Here is a 14,043-nt window from a genome sequence, read left to right as displayed (position 1 = left end):
AGCTGGAAAGAGGAGAGATGTGTTCACCCCTTTTGGCTGTATTTCTGTCTTACTTCACGGCCCAAACTGCTTTGTCAAAGCAACAGGTAGATTATTAGAAATCTTTAGTAATACTTAATTCTAACTGTAATAATATTCCTTGCCACTACACGCCTGTGGCAAGAATGACAAGGGGCAGTGCTTATCCCCAGGAAACATGTGTCTTTAAGAGACTACATCTGTAGGATATTAGTAATTTGATGAGCTACAGATGTGAGTGGCATATAAGGTCTGCCTGCATCCGTGCAGATAGAGCACTTGTATTCTCTCTCTAGTGTAAGACAGAGAAGGAGTATTTCCACTAAGCAGTAAGCAGTAAGCAGTAAGCAGTGAGACCATGTTGTTAGAAGTTTGTCTGGAACTTGCTGGTCATGGAAGTAGATGTGGCTAGCCCTGAGCTATTGAGATGCTTGTGTGTGTGATGTGTTTGCCTCACACATGCAATAGAGCCACAGCAAGACTGATTAGCCTACAGCTATGGAAGTGTGGGTGTGTTTGTCTGAGAGAAGATACAAAGTATGTGCAGCAGTGGCACTTGAGATGCTACCGGTCTGTATTGTAAGAGAGCAGGCTCTGTGTGAGAGAGAACCGCAGACTCCTATCTAGCAGGCTGTGCAGGAAGTGCATTTAAGTATAAGCCCTTAATTAACTTTTTTCTGACATTTTCATTCCTTCCTTAGGTTTGTTTTTTGTCTGCTCTGTCTGTGTATCTCAAAGCATTACATATGTGCAAATAGCAAAACCAAAGCCACTTATAGGCCTATTGACAGTTCACAGAGCACCTTGAAGCTAGCACATAATCCAATCGGAAAAATAATAATTAGTTAAAAGATGCCCATGTACCATAACTTATCAATATACCGCATTTACAAGCAAGCACATTCAAAGCACATCCTTTAAGTCATCCTGCAGTAAATTAACAGTAAATTGCAAGAGTGCTTTCATTGCTAATCAGACAAAATAACAATCTACTTTGCTGTCTCTGGGCCAGGGAGAAGAGAGGCGGAGTGTTACTTAGCTTCATGCTGAAGATACAGTATCTCTTAGGGAATTAAGTGCTCACTAGTGTTGTGCTTATCTTGAGTTTCCTTTCCTTAACTTGAGTTTGTATACAAGGATTGACTGTGGTCCACTCAAGTTAGTTCGGATGAACTCTGTTTATCCCAGGGTGTAACACTATTACTGAATATACTGTACCCTGATATTCATGCTGTTGAGTTTCAACCATATTTATTTGAGGAATCAATCACGATTGGCTAGTTGCAAGATTTCTCTTGAGTAGAGGAAATCTTTGGTAGAATTTGTTTACATATATTCTCTTGGCCTGTTGTCTATTGATTTTGTTTGAGTGTGTGCTAAATAGAAAGTAAGAAAGGTTCACATCATTACAATGCCTTTTAAAGACCCATAATCAATGGCTAGTGATTAGTTGTGAAATCATCAGGTGTAGTACCCCTCTCTATGCTGCAGGTTCCTCATTAGTTGGCCAATCTTGAATGATTGACTGGTGACCTCTGGCTCAAGGTCTTAGTCCAGGATATGAATCTTTTGGTAGAGCAGACTGAGACACTGAGATTGGCATGTAATCGTTACAAAAGTCAAAGGTTTCTAATAATGATTTATGATGTCCTGGTTTGTGTTAAATACTCTGGATATGCTGTGGTGACCACTAGGTCACTCTGCTAATGTAAACAATCCCAATCACATTTGTGTAAACAGCTGTTTAGTGTTTACTTGTGTATTTGTCTGTTTTTATCCCTCAATGTGTAACCACCCTGAATCTGCGTCCATTTACCTCCCAAGTCTGTGTCAACCCTGAGTTTGAGTTTATCTCTGTTGCCCATAGCTGGATGATGGAGGCTTAATAAAAGGTGCTTGTGTGCCAAACAAGAGTTTTCCTGTGTGTACCTGAACTTGCCACTCTATTATTTTTTCCATTCTGAAAGCTTCTAGCCCAAGTGAGCTTAACAGGTACAAGTCAGATTGTTTCACACCTCTCCCAGTGAAAAGTCCGGAGATAATAGTGAAGCAACACATTACAAACAACACACAGAACCTTGTTTACCCACTGCAGTTTGCATACAGTGAAAGTAGGGGAGTCGACAATGCAATACTCATGTTATTAAATCTTGTCTATGTTGTAACAGAAAGAATAAGGTTCTGGATCCCGAGATGAAGTAAAACAGATGAGTTTATTGCATGCAAGGAACAATAAAGCTGAAGTCTTGTTTCCCGCAAGAAACAACAAAACCGAAGTATTGTTCGATGTGCCGGTACAAACTTTTAGGTTATATAGTCCTTCCTTGCTGCTTCGGACGTCATTCGGTGTTCTGGTAAGGGGGGGGGGGGGGTCATGGTATTTGGCCAGTTAAGAGACCCTGGCCAAATGGTCAGTTTAAGATTATGCCCCCAGGGGGTTCCTTGCTCGCATCTGGAATCCTTATCAGTTAACCCCCTTTCCTGCCATAAACCCCTGTTGCTTAGAAGTCTAATTTTCAGGCAGAACTGACTTAAGTTAACCCTTTTTACATCTTGTCTCTTACTTAATCTATAAGCATCTTGACCAAACAAAGACATTTGTAAGAATGTTATTTGTTGCTTTCAATATAAACTTGGTGCTTGCACAGAAGCTCTCAAAAAAAGTCTAAGAATATGATAATTTGATAAGATGGATCCTGGAATTCTTAACAAAGAAGTCTGTGGGGACAAGGCCTGTTATTTCACTAAAAAAGTAAGTGTTATTAAATAATTATAATAATCTTTGTGGGCCTTGACCACAAAGCTTGTTGTCTGTCACAAGAAAGCTAAAGATGCCCCTCTTTGTGATCTCAGCCACAAGATGACCTGGTGGTCTTTGCATGTGGGCAAGTAAGGGGGATGAGTTTTTTTTTTAATAAGGATCTTTCCCATGACAGTTCAGATCCAGTTGTCAACACTCCCTAAAATGGATATGTCAACTGCTGGTGCCTGGATGCCATAGGCAACTGGACACAATTTTAAAAGTCAAAAGTCCAACCAATCAAGGACCTGCTGGGAACCCTCACCACTCTGTGAACTCTTGACCAATCACTAACCGTATTTTAAAAAGCAGTGCATATCACCTCTAACTCTGCCTCTCCCCACTAAAACAATTTTGCTGACAGTAGAAAAACGTGCCTACAACATTTAATAACTAAACTTTGGGACTTAGCCTTTTCAAGAGCAGCACAATCTAATGACTGGCCTGTATACCACCATGCATCCACTTGATCACCAGAGTAATACAGTCCACATGCCTGAATATTGCATTATCCAGCAGTAGCGGCTGTACCAGGAGGAAACCATGTTTCTCCTCTTTTAGTGTGACTCGAGCCCATTAAGTAGTCACCAACCTGTGCACAGACTTTGTCCCAGTTCAGCTCAACACTAACTTGAACATCTCATTGAAGAGAACTGACTTTCAGTATGAGACTACAGCAGGGTCCTTCTCTCTCACTTCCCGATATCACAAGCTACACAACAAGGGATTGGACAGAGCTGCAACAGACCCAGTAAGCTGTTTCCCCATCCTTCTGTGAGGGAGTTACAAATCCATGGTTGTGGATGAGTATAATTCAATATTCAGCATTATTGCTCTTGAGATTTCAATTGTTATCTTGTGGACATCAATTTAATTCATGTACATATCAGTATTTTACTGATGAGCACCTGAATATTGATTATATTAATGAGACTGATTAGAAAGTTAGTGTAACCAATGGTACATTAAATGTATTATCCTTGTTTATCTGTATGTCTTCTTTATACCCACTTTAACTTGATAATTCTCATGTAAAGAGATGGAATCCATATCCAGGCAAACACCCTGAATAATTTTATGTACACATTGTTTTAGGTGTCTGTAAATGTATGACGCATTTTGTGATTCCTTGTGAAGTCTCCTTGTTGTTCTGCAGATTGATTACTAATAGCAAAGGTAAACTCATGCAATTTACTGTTACAACTTAACATTGTACAAGTAAATTCACACAAAACCCCTACAGGTCTCAAAAGGTCAGTCTGGGAAATGGTTATCTGATATTTGCTACACATCTACTGGATCATCACTGTGTCTTGTCCTTCCTATTATACATTTTGTACACTAATGATTGTAAGAGCAAATACACAGACAAAACAGATATCTCATTAAATTTGCTTAACAGTACTTGGGACAGTTATTAGACAAAAACCTAAGATGGGTCAAATGTTTTGACATGATTTATATAAAAAAAAGATGAACACAGATTTATTTCTTAGGGAGCTCAGCTATCTTAAGGTATATAGAGTTATTTAAACACTTTTCTACAATTCATTTACTGAAAGTGTCTTAACATACTGTCTCGTGTTTGTTTGGCAGCATTATTACCTTTAATTGTAACATGTTGGAAAAATTGAATAAAAGTAACAAAATAATTGGGGCAAATAAAGTCAACTTAAATATTATCAAGAAAATAAGGACTGTGTGTCTCAGCTCCTCCATTGTGAATTTACACTGCTGTCATCTGTGCCCCCTCTGGAGATATCCCTAGGTATAAAATCAACAGACTCAAGCAATCCTTCATCCCTGCTACAATTTCACCCTTAAACAACATTAAGTAACTCACCTCCTGCAATTGTACTGTTTTGGTAATGTTTGTTTGTCCTAGTGGTATTGTTGAATTCGATTGTGCCATAAAACAAATTTCCACCCAGGGAATCATAAAGCTTGAATTGAGTTGAATTGATTATTCACTGGTCTCTAAGACTTTATTGTCATTCCAGCTCATCCCACAAAAGTCCAGTGGGACTCATGTCTGGCAAGTAAAGCTTCAAAGCATATCTGCATTGAGTATGCACAATGTCCTGCTGAACAAAGTTTGTTGAAATTTAAAGAGTTTATTTATTATTTCTTTGTTGTACATTGTTGTTCCTGAAAAATATTTTTGCCTGTCATCGTATTTCTTGAAGGGATTATCTCTGTTAATTGACTGTTTAGCACTTTCCAAACTGGACTTATGGATAGTGTTCTGATTTACAGTATATTTCTAAGTAGCATGATACTGTTGGAACAGTAATGTTAACATTAGCTTGTGTTTCTTCAGAAAAGAACACCTAAACATTTGTGGAATACAGTAAAACATCTTTTCATTGACTTTGGCCAGCTGCCAATACACCAGATTGTTAAAATTAAGGTTATATGCACAGAGCTCTCTTAAGTCATTAATATACACAAGTAAAATTTGAACTGCAAGTGTTTGTGACTATAAGGCCAGCAATGCAGAATCCCTTAATTTGAGGGTATGCACCAAATGTAAAGTAAGATAATAAATTACTGTTAGGGATCATCAAAAAGGTCGATCAAGCATGAGATCAGGTAATTCCCTGCAAGTATTATAGTGGTGTAAGATGTGTTTTTGACTTTTTTCAGATTCTATTTTTTTATTTTGCACAACAGTTCTAGGTTAGTTTTAAAATATAATGTATTTTTTAAGGTATCTAAGTGTCATGTTCATGTTTTTGTAAATGTATTTCAATCAGCAAGGAAAATTTAGATATCTTAGATATCTATATCAAAATACACATACTCATACTAGACCCATTGATCCTACAGTACAGCCCTAATTGAAGCACACAACAATAACATTGTTGATTCGGGCTTCTACATAATGGAAATTCATATCGAATGGAATTTCAAAGATTTATCAAAGAATAACACTGTTACTGTTAGGGATCATCTAAAAAGGACCAACACCTGAATTATACAGTATACTGACTCTAGATCAAGGAAAAGCGTAAGGAGGGATGTGGGTTGGTGTGTAGTTGGACAAAGTCAAGCAGTCACTGAATAAGTAGATTTAGAACATGGGTGGAGGGAGAGGAGAAGGTGGATACGATGTCCGACAATGAGGAAAGAACAGACAAGATGGGGCAGTTACAGAGTTGTAGGCCAGCACTGTTCCAGGTGGGTCAATCACAGGTAAGGTCAGGAGACATTACTGGACTGACGTTGTGGGGATAGAAAGTGTTCATTAAGGAGGGGGGGGAAGTTTTGGTCCAATAGGTAGGTAGGCTTATCACCTCAAACCAACAATCTGGAAAGGTTCTTCAATGAGGTCTGAAAAACATTTGTAAATTCATGAACACAGGAGGTCAAAACTGGAAGAAATTAATTCTATACCTATTATTAACTGTGCACAAGGTAGCTTAGGCGTTAAATAGGTTTTGTTTTTAAAGCTACTTTATTAAAAATGACCACACAGGTATGATCTGATGAAATAAGGCTGGGATAACAGCCAAACTCAGAAGTCAAAGTTACAGTTTATACTGAACCTGAAGAATTAATTAAGTTCATTCTCACATATTTCTCAGTAAATTCCCCTCAAGGATCCAGAAAAAAATGAACATATCTGTAAAATGTCTTTGAAGCCTGGCTTCAAAGATTCACACCATGTGATAGGGCAGTGGTGTTTCTCAAAACCTTTTCCTCCAAGGAATGTTACAAGGACAGTTTGAGTTTGAGTTCACATGACACTTAGGAGATGTAGATTATCAGGCTTTTAGAACTGACCGGTAAAGTGAGAAACAAATGTACCAATGGCTTGTGAAGAAGAGGAGTGAGAGGTAATTCCTATGTCGGCCCATTCAGGATAACAAGACCCATTGGTGCCCTCTGTCATGATTGGGACAAACCTGTCCAGATAAAGAAATGTGTGTGGAGTCTATTTTAGAGACATTTAGAGATGTCTTCTCGGAGTGTGTATAGATCTTATAAGTCAGAGCTCTATATGTTCTGGTATACTGTAGGTCAACCCTACCAACTGCCATATCATAAACAGCAGCCAATTTAAAACAGGATAGAGAAAAAGCCAGAGATGGGAGACATTGGAAATCATAGTGGTGTAATTCGTTGATTGTGGTGCCAAAACACAATGGATTGACTAGGCTATACATTGATTTTAAGGAGCAGAAGGCCGTGTTCAATACCTTATGTCTGGAAAGAGAGCATGAAAATGCTGACTTCATGTGAGGATCCCTTGACTGAAAGTCCAATTCTGGAGGGGCAGTGTCAGGCCATCAATTATTTCTTGCATGGGAGACCCACAGCTACCTTTAGTTACTGATTTGTTATGGAACAGTTGTGATTTTCCAGGTATAAGAATGGACTCTCTTCAGTAGGTGTGGAGGCTGGGCTGGGGACTAGAGGATAACTGATCACCCTGCTTTTTGGGAGAACTGGGAGAAGTAGCCTTATTTAGCAGCTTAGGCTGTGATAGACAAAGCAGACTGAGGAATACTGACAGATCACCTAGAAGGCAGCTCACTGTGTAAAGCTGCCAAAACAAAGAATATTTTCTCCTTTGTTTACATTTTAGTTAATCACAGTTTTTGCTGTCATCATTGGCATATATTGCTCTGTTTTTTCCTTTCCTTAAGCAGGGCTTCTGAAGCAAGTTTCCTCCCTTCCAAACATTTCTTTTTAGAAAGGGCATCGCTGTGACTGCAGATTTTCCACCTGTGTCCCCTTTTCTTTCATCTCTGTCTCTGCATTTGTCAGTCAGTGTTGGCTTTCAGAAAGTTGCTGCTGAGAATTTTGAGCTCTTTAATTGTTTGTGAAATGTGCATTTATGTTCTGTCTGGCTAGACTACACTTGGCTAATACTGGTCTCACATGTGGCCACTTCTATTTCTTACTTTATTGCTCTTGGCTATAGGATTCACTCTTCTTCCCCAGCTCAATGGAGAGTTTTGTACACTTGCGACACAGATACTTAATCTTTCCCTAAAAGCTGTGGATGCGGCTTTGAGAAGTTTTCATCTCATTGCTCAATTTGTGTAATTGTTTTTGAAATGTGCATTCACTTTCAGCCTGGTTGGAGTGCAGCTGCCAGATCTGAGTGTCATTCTGAGCGGTTATTCTGAAGTCCATGTTTTTCCTCTACTGTTCACTGCACCCCAGGGCTTCACTCTTCTCACAGGTTAATTTGTGACACTTATGACAGAGTTTTTCTAGCTCTGTACCTTGTTGGAACCCCATCTGTTTGGCGTATCACTGGAAGGCAATATTCTCTTGTTGAAGAAGGTTTAACAGATTACAGTGACTTGCAAAAGTATCCAGACCCTTCATATGGTGTCCCATTTGCGGGAAATTACAAAATGATACATACACATTTTTTTAACTTAATGTTATATTATATAAATAAACTAATGCAAAACCCAAGGGTAAGGAAAGTTATTGTAATTGTCAGCAAATACACAGAGAAAAGTATTATTAGTATTAAACATGTTAACTCAATATTTGGTGAAAACAACTATCGCTGCAATTGCAGCTAAAAATCATTGTGGGTAAGTCACTACCACCTTTACTCACTGGCTTGGTGCAATTGTTGCCCATTATTCTTGGCAGAGTTCTTCAGGCTTTCTGAAGTTGCTTATATATTTCTTATAGACAGCAGTTACCAAATCTTTGTACAGATTCTCAATACGATTCAAGGCAGGACATTATTTGGCTCACTTAAGAACATTCGTTGTCTAAATCTTAAACTGCTCCAGTGTAGTTTTGCTCTGGGTCATTGTCCTGTTGAAAAAATTTTTTTCCAATTTTTTGCTCTGAATCAGATTTTCCTTTATGTTGTGCCAGTACTTTGCTCTACTTACTGTTACAAATTTTGAAACTGGTGAAATATCAGAAATTACCAAACCGATTAATAAATAAATCAGTTAAAATATCTTAACCCCCAACTTGTAAATTATTTTGCAAAGAATATTCCTAAGCATTTGGCATAATTAGAGAAACCTGAGTTCTTTTTGTTCTCCAGCATAGCTTTAGTGAAAAGAGTAATAAATTCAGACACACTGGGATAAACAAATGTTTATTAACAAAAACAGTACACACACTACACTACACATAACATTAATATACAACACATAAATTACATTATTTACAAATTTACACACAAGGCATTCAAGAGGCATAACTACCTAACTACTCACAAAAAACCAAACTGCTACTAAGTATTCAACTCTTACATAATGCCTGTGTAATAGCATAAATCTGCCTTCTAAACTAGACAAGAGAAGACCTACAGTTAAATCTGTCTCTGTAAAACCGAATGCTGCAAAATGAATGGGAACCTATCACCCTATTCCAGTTGTTCTCAAACTGTGGTACGGCATACCACTGATGGTAAGCCAAGATAAACTTTATGATTGCTCTGATTATTCCCCTACATGTCAGCAAATATCTCCTTGCTTTGAAGCTGGAAATGTTGACACAAGCCAGGTGCTACCTATTGTACCTAGGTTCTTAAAGTCATTTCATTTCAGTTCATATCAGTCTTGACAAGCTTCCCAGTTCCACCTGATGAGAAGCAGAACTATAACATAAGACTGACTGAGTGATGTACAGTTTTATGTTGGGTTTCCTTCACTTTGCAATTAAACCAAAAAGTTCCAATTCTGTCTTGTCTGACAACAAAACCTTTGGCCACATATTTGTAATAGAAATTATGTGGTTTGTTGTAAACATCATGCTTTATTTGAGATTTTTATTTTCAGTTCCATAATAGCTTCCATTGTGGAGTTACCAGAATATTGTTAACCCATAAACATTATTTCCTATCTCAATCACTAAACTTTGTAACTCTTTTAAAATTGTCATTGGCCTCATGGTAGCATCTTAAAATTTGTCCTTGCCTATCTCCACAGTGTGGAAGTAAAACTGATTTAGTCATAGTCTAGGTTCCTTCCACATTGTAATGATTGTCTTCACCATCCTGAAATCAACACTGTGGGATCCTAAAATGTTATTATACTCTTAACTTGATCTGTGCCTTTATATAATAATAATAATAATAATTGCTTACACTTATATAGCGCTTTTCTGGACATTCCACTCAAAGCGCTTTACAGGTAATGGGGACTCCCCTCCACCACCACCAATGTGCAGCATCCACCTGGATGATGCGACGGCAGCCATAGTGCGCCAGAACGCTCACCACACATCAGCTATCAGTGGGGAGGAGAGCAGAGTAATGTAGCCAATTCATAGAGGGGGATTATTAGGAGGCCATGATTAGTAAGGGCCAATTGGAAATTTGGCCAGGACACCGGGGTTACACCCCTACTCTTTTCGAGAAGCGCCCTGGGATTTTTAATGACCACAGAGAGTCAGGACCTCGGTTTTACGTCTCATCCGAAGGACGGCGCCTGTTTACAGTATAGTGTCCCCGTCACTATACTGGGGCATTAGGACCCACATGGACCGCAGGGTGAGCGCCCCCTGCTGGCCCCACTAACACCTCTTCCAGCAGCAACCTTAGTTTTTCCCAGGATATATAACTATATCCTTTATCCTTGAGATGTTTTGAAAGCTCCCTGCTTTTCACAGTTGAAATTTCACTTGAAATAAACTACCTGACAGAGGGACATTACAGAGACATGTTTTTATTCTGAAATTGTGACCCACTATTAATGCACGCAGGCAGAGATCACTCAATTGATTGTATGACTCACTGACGTAATTTTGTGTGTCTAAATTTGTCAAGGTTTGCTACAAAAAAGGGGTTTAAATACTCACAACTTTTTATTTTTCTTTCACATTATATATTTACATCTTTAGTTTTTTGCTTTGAATGTGTGGAATAGCTTCTGTTTATAACAAATTTTAAGAGTTCTTCAAAGTGTCATGACTGTAAGCTTTAAAGCACCAGAATGTGAAAACAAAGCACTGGTCTGAGTACTTTTTTAGGCTTTTTTATGGCCATTTCCAGCTGGCTCTTTTCATACGTCCTTCTTGTCATTGTGGAACCAGATTTCCGCTTTAGCTTCTGACCCTACTTCCTTCTTTTACTTGGACAGCAAATATTTGGCACCAATTCAGACACTCCTGAGAATGCTTAAGATACTCATGTCCTTCCGCTGATCAGCAAAAATCATGCATGACAGGGTTCAGTGGATTAGGGCAGTAGTACCAGTCATTCCCAGACCCCTCAAAGCCTCCACCCCAATCTCAATAATTTTGATAACATAACTCCAGATGTGAGTGGCATAACTAAACAATTCAGACCATCCAAGTGCTCAGGGCTTGAAGTCCAGTCAATTGTGGAAGGCACCGACAGCCACTGTTGTTACAGTATATTGCCACGCTGCTTTTGCCATATTTTATTCTGAAATCATGAGAGCTGCTAATATTATTATTGAGAGAGGCGACTCAACTAATTTTATGGCTCAGATAATTATGTATACCTAATACAAAATACTTATGCAAGGTTTACCAAATACTTATGCAATCATGACATTTTCTTTCATGTTTCTATCAAAGTATTTAAATATTCCTTTCATTTTTTTTCGCTTTGAAGTGTGGAGTTTGTAACATACATTAATCAAAGTGTCACGACTGCAAACTCTAAAGCAACAAATGTAAAACCATCCAAGCTGGGTCTGAGTACTTTGGCAATGTAATGGCCTAGGCTCTCAGCTGTGCTATTTGTGATGTTAAAGCAGTAGTCATTATATACTGTAATTACTTATAAATAGTAAAACTGGAATGTCCATTGGTTCCACTATGTTTCTGCTGTGCTGCTGCTTTCATCCAACATGGATTGTTACTCAAAGTAGGTTATCATCGATCACAAGATTGTGCCTCTTTAAGGGTGCTTTGTCTCCAGAGCAGTTTCTGTCATCACACTGTTCCATTTTCAAAATATACCAAAGTTTAGCTTGGTGTGCTATGCAGGTGTCTGAAAATTTCACTATGTGGCCTTCAGCAGTGAGTACTGCAAATATAGGGATATCTTTGCCTTTCAAACCTGAACAACACAGGCAAACAGGTGGTGAATAACTGAATCACATTCGTTTTCTGTTTATCATGTCAATACCATCAGGTCTCACAATGCTTTCACAATTCGTATAGATCTTTTCATCATAAGACTACATTACATACTAATTTCTTTCCCTTTCACTCTTTTTCCTAATACACCATTCCAAATTTCCAATGCAGAATTAAGCAGTCATCATACCAAATACAAACCTAATGAGAAGCAAAAAAGAATGACATGTAAACATGTAATATGGAGTAAATTATGGATCTTTCAGTGTTAGGTCCAAACCAATGTTATTATAAGTAAATACAGCATACATTTATTTAATATAAACAAATATATAATATATATTATTATATACTTATTTTGTAATAATAATAGTGTGTGTACATACTAAATAAATTTTATAAAGGACAATAATGAATCTTTTAACTTCATTAAAGACAGACATTCTTTAACTAAAGAACACTGTCATGAAGTACTGGAGACATTTCAAAAATAAAGAAAATATTGTTTTTTTTCTATTTTATTGATATTTATTATCTTGTTATGGATCTCCTCCTTTAAACAACTTACTCTGACTTCAGATGTATGGGGTTATTTTAAAAGCTTTTTATGATGTAATGAAACTTGCTTCTCCTTTTCTGTACAAAACATTATAAAGGATTAAAGGTGTGAATCTAGTGTAAAACAACATACATAGAATTTTTTTTAATTTTCTGTCTGTGTTAAGAAACAGAGATACTATCATATTTTGGAATCCAAATGAAAAAGAGGAAAACACTTTTAAGTTTCATATTCTTATTCCTTCCATCCATTTTCTACCCACTTCATCCACTTCAGGGCCACGAGGGAGTCAGAGTCTATCCTTACAAGTAACAGGTGCAGGGTGGGGTACACCCTGGACGAGATGCCAGTCCATTGTGCACCCTCACACCACCTCCCAAAGACCTTGTCATTAGAAGAGAAAAGTATGGTGCTTTTCATGATGATTGGCTTACTAATAATTAATTGATAGACATTAGAGCTGAAAGTATCAATGAATTTGATGGATTCGACTAGAATACCAATAACAATACTTTATACAGAACAAATAAAAGTTTGTGCAGCGATAATACAAATCAGTGGTAAAACAGAAACACCACACCAGCAGGGATCAAATATGAAAACATGAAGAAACTGACTTAATCCATAACTTTCCTTACTTTAATGAGTAACAAGTCAAACTTTGATTCACGTTTGTGCCAATACAAGTATTCAGTGAACATTTTGTAAATGAGACAATAGGAGCCAGGCTGACAAAAACAAAAACGCTCCACATTTGAAGAAAATGAAATTGACGGAGCGATTTGACTGAGCTTGAACTCTTCTTTGTGGGATAAAATTGCAAAATGCAGGTGTGCTAAATTGATAGAGACCTATCCTAATAGACCAAGTGTGATAATTAAAACAAAAGGTGCTCCCATCTTTTGTTAAAGTTAAAGGGTGTGCTCACTTAGGCAACCAAGGCATTGAAAGTTTTTTTATTTATTTTTCCAAAAAATGATCCATTTGCTTTTCACTTAAATATTGTTGGTTACAAGACCTTTTTAAAGGTGAAAAATGGTCTGACATGATTTCAGCTTTTGTTGCTTTCACATTTTACTTACACAAAAGCTGAAATTTCAATAAGGTTGTGTACACTTTTGATATCTACTGCATGTCTAAGATAAATGAAGACACCTATGATGTTTAAATACCACTATGGATAAAGTCCATTACCTTTACCACAGAAGTGGAAAATCTTGTGCTCTGGAATTGCAAGATAAAATAATTATATCAGCTTTAGCATTTGGGAAAGTATGATGTCTCTCTGACTAAGAGAAATGTTGTGACAATTTCTTAATTCTTTATGCAAGCCTATCACCAGACTACCAGTACTTTCTACTCTTTGTATTAATTGGGGTGTGGCAGTTAATCTTTTGGAAAGGCTGCAGTTACAGCTAGCCTGCCTCTTGAGGCCAGTATATGGCCTATAATCTGAGTAAACAGTTACACAGTGGGTGTTTATTACGACTTCAAGTGTCTAGGGGTAAAGGGGTGTAACGTTTAGGATAATGTTTGGATGCAGGTGGGTTCTGGTGAGAGACTTGGGAAGTGTGATAACAAGGGTTGGTGCAAAAAGTGATAATTTTACGGTGAATAAGTG

The sequence above is a fragment of the Lepisosteus platostomus genome, chromosome 1, assembly GCF_059453375.1.
Source record: "Lepisosteus platostomus isolate fLepPlt1 chromosome 1, fLepPlt1.hap1, whole genome shotgun sequence".
Taxonomy (NCBI): Eukaryota; Metazoa; Chordata; class Actinopteri; order Semionotiformes; family Lepisosteidae; genus Lepisosteus; species Lepisosteus platostomus.
The sequence above is the reverse complement of the archived record's forward strand: the minus strand, read 5'-3'. Positions refer to the sequence as shown.